Raw genomic sequence first — 12,142 nt, 5'->3', positions numbered from 1 at the left:
TGAAATGAAGAGCAGAAAGTACAATGGGCGTTAGTATACCTGAAAAGAGAAGCCACGAACTGGGTACATTGCATTGTGGTGAATTTACTTACTAGGTACAACTTTGTAAAAGGTTTAAAGAAAATATTGGACTACAGCTGAGCAACATAAGTTGTCATTAGATCTTATGATGCTCAGCCCATATGAGAGAAGATGAGGAGGGGGGGGAGGTTTCAAACAATATTTCGAGTGGCATCTAGACAAGGCACAATTGTTAGATGTTAAGTTGAATAAAACGCAATTAATAAAATCTCTGGTTAGTCAACTACCAACATATGTCAGGGAGAACATTAAAGGTAAACATTACACCAAAACAGGATGAAATTTTACAATACTTGGGCGAGCTAGATATGTTAAGTAAAGTGAGGAAGACAAATGGGCTCGAAAAAATAGGAATGGTTTTTCAGGTCACAATTGTGATGTAAGCGGAAAGAGGGAAGGTGATAAAAAATATTGTGTTACGAAACTACGAGAGAAAAGTATAATAATAATAACTGTGGTAATGACCAGGGAAATCGGTGGGTTAAAAAATGTCCGAATAAAAGTTCTTATCAAAGACAGTACATGAGAGATGAGAATGACTCAGGATATCCGATAGGAACAGTCGTGATCGTATCAGTGGAAAATGAAGAAGGTCCTTCGGTAGGGGCCATGCTGTAGGACCTAGGTATAGAAATAGGGTGCCCCAGTTGCTTTGTGTGCAAACTTCGAACCAAGACCGATTGTTAAGAGAAGAATTGTTTGAGGAAAGAAAATCTGAGAGACAGGAAGAGGTGATAAACCCGTTATATCCGGAAAAATAGGCTCGATAACAATCCAATTCATTTTAGACATGGGTAGCGATATTAGTGTTATAAACAGAAGTATTTACAACCACTTAAGAAAAGTGCACATTATCCCACTTTACCAGTGGAAGGAATACGAGTAATACGTATTTGTGGGAACCGAGGGAAAGAATTAAACAAGAGATGTTATTGACAGTTTATTTTGGGAAACGTGAAGTTCATCCATAATTTCTTAGTAATGTCAAACTTAAATGTTCCTATATTACTAGGTGTAGACTGGATTGGTGGAAATCAAATCATAATGGATTTCGAAAATAGGAAGATAAAATTTCCCACACCACAACCAATACAGGAAATTAGTTTTGGTAAAAGGGGAAGCATAGGAAGACCAGAGAGTAAATCAGACGAAGTTTGGGCAAATTATAACGTCTGTGAGATGTCGTGAACTAAAGAAAATAAAGGGGAAGCAGATGTAAACCTGTCGGAGGCCATGCGTAGTATTAACGATGAAATAAGAGAAGCCAGGCACTGAATGAAAAAGAAAAGGAAGAGCTGAGTAAATACCAAGACGTAATTTTGGACAAGCCCAGTATAATTAAAAGATATGAATGTAAGTTAAAAGTTCCTTTAAAAAAGCATACCCAATACCTCTAGCATTTAAGGAAGCCGCTACTAGGGAGATCAATAAAATGAGTGATCAAAGTATAATTGAGAGATCTATTGGCACATCTAATAATCCCTTGTTGGTGGTAAAGAAACCATGTGGAAACGTGAGATTGGTTCTGGATGCCTGGACATTAAATCAGTATACTGAAATGGAAAGGGACCGACCAGTACCGGCAGAAGAAATTTTATCAAAATTGAAAGGCATTAAGTATATGACTTCTATGGATCTCACGCTTGGTATTGACAGGTCGCACTACATCCTAGCTCACGACCTGCAACAGCCTTCATATTTGCAGGGATGTGATACCAATTTAAAGTGCTACCTTTCGGCTTCAATGTGTCAGTGAGTTCATGAGAGCATTGGATCAAGCTCTAGGACATGAACAAGTCCAGAAAATATTGTTGTATGTAGATGATATGCTAATAGTAACAAAATTCTGGACTGAACACTTCAAACTGTTACAACAAGTGTTACAAAGGTTTTTTTGATGTGAGAATTACTATAAAATTGAGTAAGTCTGTATTTGTGGCAAAGTAAGTAAAATACTTAGGGTACATCTTTGATAGTAAAGGGGTAGGACAAGATCCAGAGAAACTGGAAGCTATAATGAAATGTCCGTATCCTAGAACAACAAAACAATTAAAGTCATTTCTAGGAATGGTGGGATATTATCGTAGATATTTACCACAAATGAGTATTGTACATCCGGGTATTGTTACCTTACTTAAACGAAATATTAAATGGGAATGAGGTCAAAAGGAATGAGAAAGGCTTGACCAGATAAAACAGGATTTCCTTACGCCTGGTTTATTGAACCATCCACAGACGGACGAGGATTTTAAAATGTCCATTGATGCACCTTGCTATGGGATAGCTTGCAAGGTTCTTCAAGGGGAGTTCTCTAATGTAAATAGTGAACATAGAGGCATTACATTTCCAAGGCGAGTGTTAAATTCCCATGAAATGAATTACACGGTTTCTGAAAAGGAAGCATTATCAGTTGTGTGGAAGCTATTATCAGGTAGGAAGACCATAGTTTATACAGACCATCATGCACTCATATTCCTAATGAAAAGAAAGTCATTACATCCAAGATAATGCGTTGGATTTTACTTTTGCAGGAATTTGATTTTGAAATAAGATATGTAAGGGAAAGTGAGAATATCATTACAGACTCCATGTTACCCATAGGATAGAAAGCTTACCAATGTTATAAGATGGAGGTAAGGAAACACATATTTGCTTTTTTAAATCACAGAGTACAAAATGATATGAAAAGGAGTTAGCTGACAGTATTATGGGGTGACAGAATAAAGATAACTATCTAGCAGGGATAGTAGATCTACTGGAAAAGGATAAGCAAGATCACTGACTGCTATTCAAGGGAATATTGTATTGGCACAGCCAACTTGGAGACAAGAGGTGGGGAATTTGTGTTCCTGAGGATGCACTAGATGAGCTACTTACTTATATACATTAAGGATAGGGTCATTTTGGTATAAAAAAGTGCCTACAACATATTAAAAATTCTACTATTTACACTTTACCCGATAATATGTAGAGCAATAATGGATCTCACTGCCGTCGATTTTTGTGGTCCACTAGTGGAGAAAAAGTGGAGTGTCTTATATTTTCGTAGTGTTAGACTGCTGGTCAAAATTTGTAAAACTGTATCCCTTAAAGTCGGCTATGGCTCTAGGAATAATTCGATGTCTTAAGAATGATTACTTCGTTAGGTATCAGGTACCAAAGAAGCTATTATCTGATAATGGTAGTCAGTTTGTAGAGAATTATTTAAAAAACTCTTAAACAATCATAATGTAAAAATGTGAAAATTTCGGTGTACCACCCATCCAGTAACGCAGAAAAGAGAATTATGAAAGAAATCGGACGCCTTTGTAGAACATGTTGTAACAAACAACACAACAAATGGTCCAAAATGATTAGCGAATTAGAAACCATACTGAACGAACTACAACACCTAAGCACAGGTTTAGCGCCTTATCAACTCGTGGACCAAAAGATAATGTTATAAGCTAAGTCATTATGGCCCCGTGGACACCAAACACAGGAACATATACTAAGGAAACAAGTTAAGCAAAACCGTATTTCATATAGGAAGAGTCGAGTAAAGAGACATAATGTAAATGCCAGAATACCCAAGTTCTGTAAAGGGAATCTAATATTAGTTAAGGCTCATGGACACAGTAAAAAACTCAAAAGGAAAATCGGTAATTTTTGTTTAAGAAACGATGGTCCATGGGAAGTAATTGGCAAGCCACACTCGAAAGCAATGAAACTTAGAGATCCTAAGGCAGGAAAGATTAAAGGTTTGTACAATATAGATAGAGCGTCGGAAAATACAAGGTGACTTGGTTAAACACACTGGAAGTTACTAACTACTTGAGACTTCTCGCTGTCAAAAAAAAAAAAAAAAAAAACAGGAAGATAGATCAGAGTATAAAGCGTTTCTCAATCGAAAGGGTAAAGAGGAAAAATAATTAGAATGCGGGGAAAACCTAAGGACACAAGACCTAATAGAACACACTGTGTAAAACTGCATACTAAGATTCTCTAAAGCAAGAACTAACTTAATCATAGTTGTGAAGAATATTCAGGAAAAGATACATGAAGTATTCCAGGTGACGATCATGCCAACAAATATAACCTTCTTGGGTGTAGGAAATTTCGAATAGCAGTTTATATTATGGTGAGTGCTGGGGTATAAAATAAGAGGTTATGACTAAAAGGATAATCAATACGAAGGCGTTACTGTGCATACACATTCACTAAGTGGTGCTGAAGGAAAGCATATGCAGTGATGCATATCCTAGGTATTATAAATGTCAGTGCACAAGTAGCAAATGGTGGGGATAATGAAATTAGTCTTGTGAGATTCAATTTGCTGATGAAAGGTGTATGCAATGATGATTATTATTTTAAAATACAAGTAAATGAAAGGATAATTAGGATAAGAGAACTTAAGGCATGAATGGCCTAAACTTAGGAAAAAAGTACTGTGGGAGAATCATGATTTCAGCGAGTAAGAATGTTTTGCGTGCTACTCTCCCATTGGATAACGATGGGGGAATGTCTACCACTGAGTATGCAACTTCTGGTCAAAAAAATGGGACTTGAGGTCATCAGTCCCCTAGAATTTAAAACTACTTAAACCTAACTAACCTAAGTACACTACGCACATCCATGCCCAAAACAGGATTCAAACCTGCGACCGTAGCAGTCGCGTGGTTCTGGACTGAAGTGCCTAGAAACGCTCGGCCACCGTGGCCAGCCCAACTTCTGGTCACATTATGGTAAAATAGTGATATAGGAACAGTATCTTAGTTTTAAAAACAATATAGGAAGAGTTAATATAATTATTATTAAGTGTAAAAGAAAACCAGGGCAGTCTAGAATTTGTAGCCAGTAGTAGTCTGGTATACAAGTTACTGTACTACGAAATTTCCTGGAAGATGGTAGATGCTATTTTGTATGCCTAGCCATAATAATATAGTAAGAGAATAACATGATTTTTACTTATCAAAGTGTAAGCGAGATTCCCTTATAATTAATATATATGTAGCACTAGCTGAAACGGCCTAAGAAAGTTAGATAATCTGAGTAATTACAAATGCTTCACGGTTACATTAGTTGCCAACTGAAACAATGATCTCGAGTAAAGAAACAAAACATAACATTATTAGTTGATAAGGTACCACAGTGACTGTAAGCTTAAAAATATGAAACTGTCTGTATTAGCGATTCATTTAGACAAAGACAATTACATGCCTACAATCGATCAGAAAAAGATTCATAGATAATGGTACATGGTATGTATGAAAAGGCTTAATGAACTCTACATAAGGGGGAGCAAATTAGTTAGACAAAAAATAGCTATTGAATGCGCCATAATATCTACAATACTTCATTGAAAATGTACAATAATGATGTTGCTTAAGTACTCAGTGTGTGGTAGTGAAGACTGAATTATGACTGCAATCATATGTTGAACCGCTGGAGGGGGGGGGGTGTGCTTATATTCATGAGTGAATATCACACTCTTTTTGCCGATCAGCACCGCCTTGCTTCATAGATCTGTTCGATGTATGATCTTGGGGTAAGAATACTATAATATATGAAGTAGCATGTAGTTAATGAGTTTCAGGGTTAATATTCATAAATGTAATAGGTTAAAATTATGTAAAAGATGTTCTATGTTTTTTGTGTTCTTATGTTTCCATGTCTTTGAGGATGCTGAAACAAAGCTGGCGGACTGGCAGCAGCATAGTAATGGCAGCTTCTGAAGTTGGTCGCTGTACATGCTAAGCCGACAGCCATGCCAGGCCAGAGGACGGTGCCGTTGGGTCAGGAGACTCGACACAGAATAACTTATAATGCTATTAATATGTGCGAGCTTCTCTGGTTGTCTTGACAATAGAAGCAAACTGCAGTATATTTGAATAGGGAAAGTAGCATGAAATTCTTGTCATAAAGTTAGATGAATCAGTAGCATTTATTAGGTAGTTATTTATTGATAAAACAAACAAGTCTTGGTACTGTTAAGTTGTCATTGTTAGCACTACATTAGATGTGCTATAACAGTAATGCCTGTCATTGATGATGGAAAGACGCATCCATTGTGTCAATATTGGTTACCAACGATACCCTGTTGCTGAGCACACACATCAACAACTGCTCAGCTGCTGAGTTCCTGCTTCACACAGTAAGCAAATGAAGAAACACAGTATTACTATGTAACCTATAATCCAATTAATTAAAGAAAGAGTGTCATTCTAACAGGACACCTGCAGGAACTTTGGGTGGGACAAACTGAACAACATACCTACTAACAATACACAGCAAAACAAATTTACACAAAGAATACAAGTAGCGAAATCCACAAAAATCTGGTATCGAAAACTTTGCTTGCATAGCTCAAACGAAACCCACGATAATAACAAAAGCACAAATTGCTTCGGAAGCTGATATCAACACCTTCACTTGACCTGTATCCTGTGTAGCTGAAACGAAGCCCACGATGAAAACAAACCAAAACTCAAATGTCTTAACTGTTACCAAAAACCTAACCTGAGCAAAATAACTACAAAACACACCACAATACCCACAAATATCAACTAACAACTATGACAGTGGTCATCAAACTTTTTTGCTAAAGGGCGTCCATCATTCAGGTAGATTTTCATCCAAGTCGGCTCTGACATCTCTGTGGTAGTGAAGTGAAGTGCCATCATTTTGTACGCAAAATTTTTCATTCCCAAAGACCTCTCAGATGGCATGTAAAATTGATGTTGTAGCACATGAAGGTACATCTTACTGGCTCTAGTACCTTCAAAGAAGAATGACCAATCAAACTATGCGATGACAGACCACACCACACATTAACATCTGGCAGACTAACACGTTTGACCGCATCAACTTGAGGATTTTCAGGAACCCAGTACATGCAGCTGTGGTGGTTTGCAGTACCATTTAGTTTGAATTGCGCCTCGTCAGACCTGATAACCATCCCTACAAACTGTTCATCAGCGCTAAGCATGCCTTCAAACCGCTCACAGTCACCGATCCCGGCACCCTCATGCATAGCTTGCAGCGATCTTGAAATATACACTTTCCACTTTCCAGCCATCAGAATTCATCATATGCTTGATTGGCTTATCTTGCTTTCACGTGCATCCTGCTTCACAGATTTTTGAGGTGATATAAAACGTTGCAACACAGCAACGCTGGACGTGTTGATGTTTCTGGTCGGCCAGACTTTTACTTACACACACCCAGAACACTACTGTCGGCTTCAAATTTATCCAGAGCACAATTAATCAATGTACATACGCTATTTTGTCGAAAGACGACATGTTGAGAAACGTGGCTGTTGTACTTAAGGTTTATAATTTATATAAAAAACAGCTACCAGCCACATGTATGGTTTAAAAAGTTTTATTATCTTCAGACCATGACCGGTTTCGGATTTTCCTTTACAAATCCATCTTCAGATGGCAGATTACACGCATTCTTAGTTGGACCTAGTTTTGTTTGTGTTATTCGTTTGCTGCACTGGGAAAGAAAAGAAAAATTTTTGTTGTCATATCGGTAATGGTATTTTTACGAAAGATTTACTTCTTTTACAAGATCTAATTGCTCATGAGATGGTTTTTATAAACATTAGTAAACTTGCAGGTTAGTGTACTTACGAGCTGTGTAGTTCTGCCTGACGAAATATTCGTGCGTTTATGTTTTCGAACGCAAGCTTCATACACTTTTCAATATGCACTATGTGGGTGCTATTCCAGTCAATGGGCGTCACTTTTAACCTCATCATTTTAATTTCACACGCAGCACACACGAATAACGTTTACAAAACGTGGCCCAGCTTCACATTACAACCAAGAAACAACGTTTGTAAAGAGCTTACAGTCATAACAATGTTAACTTACAGATGCTGTATGGTCGATATGGGTACAGTAAAATATCTCTTTGCTATTGTATGAAATTAATCTAAAATGGAATAAATAAAATTATATAGAAATAAGATTACAAACATTATATGTAGTACAGAATTACTGTGTGTTACTAATTAGTTGTTACAATAGTAGGAGATAAATTCACTATATGACATAATATGCAATGCACATGTTTTCATTATGCAATTTTTTTTTCCAATGACATATAAGAAGTTGTTTTTTTTTTTGGGGGGGCCTGTATACTGAATGTTTTTGATGGAATATTAGGCTTAAGTTATTTTAAAAAAAGTGAAAGCTTCTTCAAAGTTATTTAGGAAGGGGGTGTTAACTGACTCTGTCTGTTCATTCAAAATGAGATCGGGGAACCTGTTTTTATGTGTATGAATCTCAATCTCCTCTAGGAGATTTAATGTGAAACCTTTGTCTTTGAGGTGTAATATCTGCAGATTGTTTTCTATATTCTCAACTGTATGATTGTTTTCTGCAAGATGGGTGGCAAATGCAGATTTGCTTAGGTTTTTCAGACGTAGGGCATCAAGGTGTTCCTTGAATCTTGTTTCAAAAGCTCTACCTGTTTGGCCAATGTAGAATTTAGGACAGTTGTTACACTTGAGTTTATAAATTCCAGATCAATAAGTCTTTGCAACAAGCAACAGCCACAATAACTATGAAAGACAAAAAATCATTAAAATATGTAGCCCTACCATATATAGGCCCACTTTCATATAAAATTTCCAACTTATTCAAGAAAAAGAATGTCAAAATCAGTTTCTCTACCAACAACAAACTCCAACAAAGAGTCATACACTCACTCCCACACAATTGCATACCCCATAAAAGATCTGGAATTTATAAACTCAAGTGTAACAACTGTCCTAAATTCTACATTGGCCAAACAGGTAGAGCTTTTGAAACAAGATTCAAGGAACACCTTGATGCCCTACGTCTGAAAAACCTAAGCAAATCTGCATTTGCCACCCATCTTGCAGAAAACAATCATACAGTTGAGAATATAGAAAACAATCTGCAGATATTACACCTCAAAGACAAAGGTTTCACATTAAATCTCCTAGAGGAGATTGAGATTCATACACATAAAAACAGGTTCCCCGATCTCATTTTGAATGAACAGACAGAGTCAGTTAACACCCCCTTCCTAAATAACTTTGAAGAAGCTTTCACTTTTTTTAAAATAACTTAAGCCTAATATTCCATCAAAAACATTCAGTATACAGGCCCCCCCCCAAAAAAAAACAACTTCTTATATGTCATTGGAAAAAAAATTGCATAATGAAAACATGTGCATTGCATATTATGTCATATAGTGAATTTATCTCCTACTATTGTAACAACTAATTAGTAACACACAGTAATTCTGTACTACATATAATGTTTGTAATCTTATTTCTATATAATTTTATTTATTCCATTTTAGATTAATTTCATACAATAGCAAAGAGATATTTTACTGTACCCATATCGACCATACAGCATCTGTAAGTTAACATTGTTATGACTGTAAGCTCTTTACAAACGTTGTTTCTTGGTTGTAATGTGAAGCTGGGCCACGTTTTGTAAACGTTATTCGTGTGTGCTGCGTGTGAAATTAAAATGATGAGGTTAAAAGTGACGCCCATTGACTGGAATAGCACCCACATAGTGCATATTGAAAAGTGTATGAAGCTTGCGTTCGAAAACATAAACGCACGAATATTTCGTCAGGCAGAACTACACAGCTCGTAAGTACACTAACCTGCAAGTTTACTAATGTTTATAAAAACCATCTCATGAGCAATTAGATCTTGTAAAAGAAGTAAATCTTTCGTAAAAATACCATTACCGATATGACAACAAAAATTTTTCTTTTCTTTCCCAGTGCAGCAAACGAATAACACAAACAAAACTAGGTCCAACTAAGAATGCGTGTAATCTGCCATCTGAAGATGGATTTGAAAAGGAAAATCCGAAACCGGTCATGGTCTGAAGATAATAAAACTTTTTAAACCATACATGTGGCTGGTAGCTGTTTTTTATATAAATTATAAACCTTAATCAATGTACATGTTGGTGGCTGAGTTCCGTATACGTTAAGCCATTGCCGTTGTACCTCCATCACATTTTCGTACTTCCATTACCACTTCAATAAGGCCTTGCGTTGCTCAAACGGCAGTCTTACTTCATTCATTGCTGCACGCGCACCAAGAGCTGTTGAGAAAACAATGAACTACGCTGCCGCGAAAAACTGCAACGATACGTCATTTTGTTCCAAAGATATTGACTAGCAAAGAGTGTCTACAATTTTAAGTACCCCTCTGTGTAACATTCATAAAAACGTGGAATGACCGCGTGCATTGGCAAGGTGTAACAACATGCCAGCGCTCCTAGCGGCCAGTAACTCAGTTGACATATCGTAAGCGATCAGCTGATCGCGGTTTGACAGCTCCGCGTACGCCTGTCGCCACAAACGTACTTTTCACGGGGTGTTATGGCAGCTTGTAACTCCATGTTTCTATTAATATTTCTGGGTGCAGTTTGTCGTAACGAATAAGAAAATTGGTGCTTCAACTTTATAAAATATTTATAAAATGCAGATTCCTCTTCCCCGAGCTATTGTAGAGTATGAAATTCCCCTTCTGTACCATGTAATAGCATTTTTCGGGCCCACGCACTTTTTTTGCGTTTCCTCGCTCTTCTGTCTTCCTTCTCTAACATGCATGCAAATTGCAAACCATTTGATTAGTTAGTTGCTTTCATGTTCCATGGATCATTTTGCACGATACATCGGCATGATGTGGAACGAGTCATTTGACATTCATATTGCTAATTAATTTGTACATCTATTTTGAATCCAGTAAGTGTCATTTTCGCACAAATGTGGGCTGCAGTATCGACGTATAAGCTTTATCATGTATGTGACTATATGCACGTCTTGCATAAAAAGAGTTGAGATTAAGAATTATCTTGTGAAGACCACAATTCCCGCGAATAAACAGTTGAGTACAGCCATGCGAGCTGAGAGTACGTGACTTGAATCATAGAGTAAATATCTCTGGAGTGAGCATACACATGCGCAGAACAGATTGTGTGTTGTTAACATAACATACATTGCCGGCCTGGTCACGTGTTTTCGGGACGTCGTGTCTCGTGTGTTTGACGGTATAACACCCTGTATATGTAGAATGTCACTACATCCCTAATACAGACGGGTTCTTTTCGTACGTGTCGTGGATTATTTATGTATGTTGCGCAGACATTCTAACAGTATCCATTTGATACCGGGAATAAACCAGTTGCGTAACTTTTGAGGGCAAGTGATATTTCATCCTGCTTCTATGCAATAGGTGTCACAGTTCAGATGCACTCGATTTTTGGTAGTTTTCGGTATGATACGGTACTTTATAGTGTTACAGAGCCTGACGTATGTTTTTGCAGTGATAGTCTCGCAAAACGACTTGACAGTACACTAGTATTTTTGCAAGTGTCCGAAAAACACCGAATTTGCCACACATTAGCGATTATATTCCTGTTAATTTGTCCTTTTTTCTGCTATTTCTGCGTATTTATTTTCTAGTTTTTGCGACCTAAAGCACAATTATTATTACTGGTGACACTTGGCAGTATTTATTTAATGCATTTTACGTACTTGCTCCCAGTTTATTAAATAAATAGTAGACTGAGTAATCTATATACATAATCGACAAGTCACTGATAAATGCATGGGGGATGGTACTTGCTGAAACAACTAACCATTCCCTTTCCTGTTCCACTAGCAAATTTACGAGAGGAAGCGATTGTTTGTACACTTTTGTACGATCCGTAATATGTATTATATAGTCATAAAATCGTAGAAAAATAGGTTTACAGAATCAAGCCTTAATTATAATGGGACCCGAAATTTTTAAACATATACAGTGTCTCTTACTAATATGATAATTATAATTAGAGCTACATGGTATGTACCCATGAGAAGTTACTATCCCTCCTTTGCATCCATAGCAACAACAGTAATTCACCATCGCTATTACACTATCAACGATGAACTACAACAAAAACTCTTTATATTATAAACTTCAAACTCTGCAGAACGCGCACACGCTAGTGGTGGGCAGGAAATCGCGTATCTGTTAGAAATCGCAGTGACTGAGAAGTCACAGATATCACAGTAGCAACTT

General features: G+C 37.0%; 1 long non-coding RNA gene across 2 annotated transcripts in view; it reads right to left on the bottom strand.

The window, feature by feature from the left end:
• LOC126260945 (uncharacterized) overlaps positions 1-12,060 on the bottom strand; it is a 71,537-nt gene extending 59,477 nt beyond the window's left edge. Inside the window, exons 1-2 of one of the 2 annotated variants that reach the window (XR_007546671.1) lie at positions 11,931-12,060; positions 6,655-6,838 (exon numbers count right to left, since the gene is read on the bottom strand). This is a non-coding gene — a long non-coding RNA (uncharacterized LOC126260945). Of the gene's footprint in view, positions 1-6,654; positions 7,121-11,930 lie in introns of those variants that run through there. The other variant, XR_007546670.1, reaches the window with a different exon arrangement.
• Between the last annotated feature and the right edge of the window lie 82 nt (positions 12,061-12,142).

This window comes from Schistocerca nitens, chromosome 5 (genome assembly GCF_023898315.1).
Source record: "Schistocerca nitens isolate TAMUIC-IGC-003100 chromosome 5, iqSchNite1.1, whole genome shotgun sequence".
In the NCBI taxonomy this organism is placed as follows: domain Eukaryota; kingdom Metazoa; phylum Arthropoda; class Insecta; order Orthoptera; family Acrididae; genus Schistocerca; species Schistocerca nitens.
This window is presented reverse-complemented; position numbering and strand designations above follow the sequence as displayed.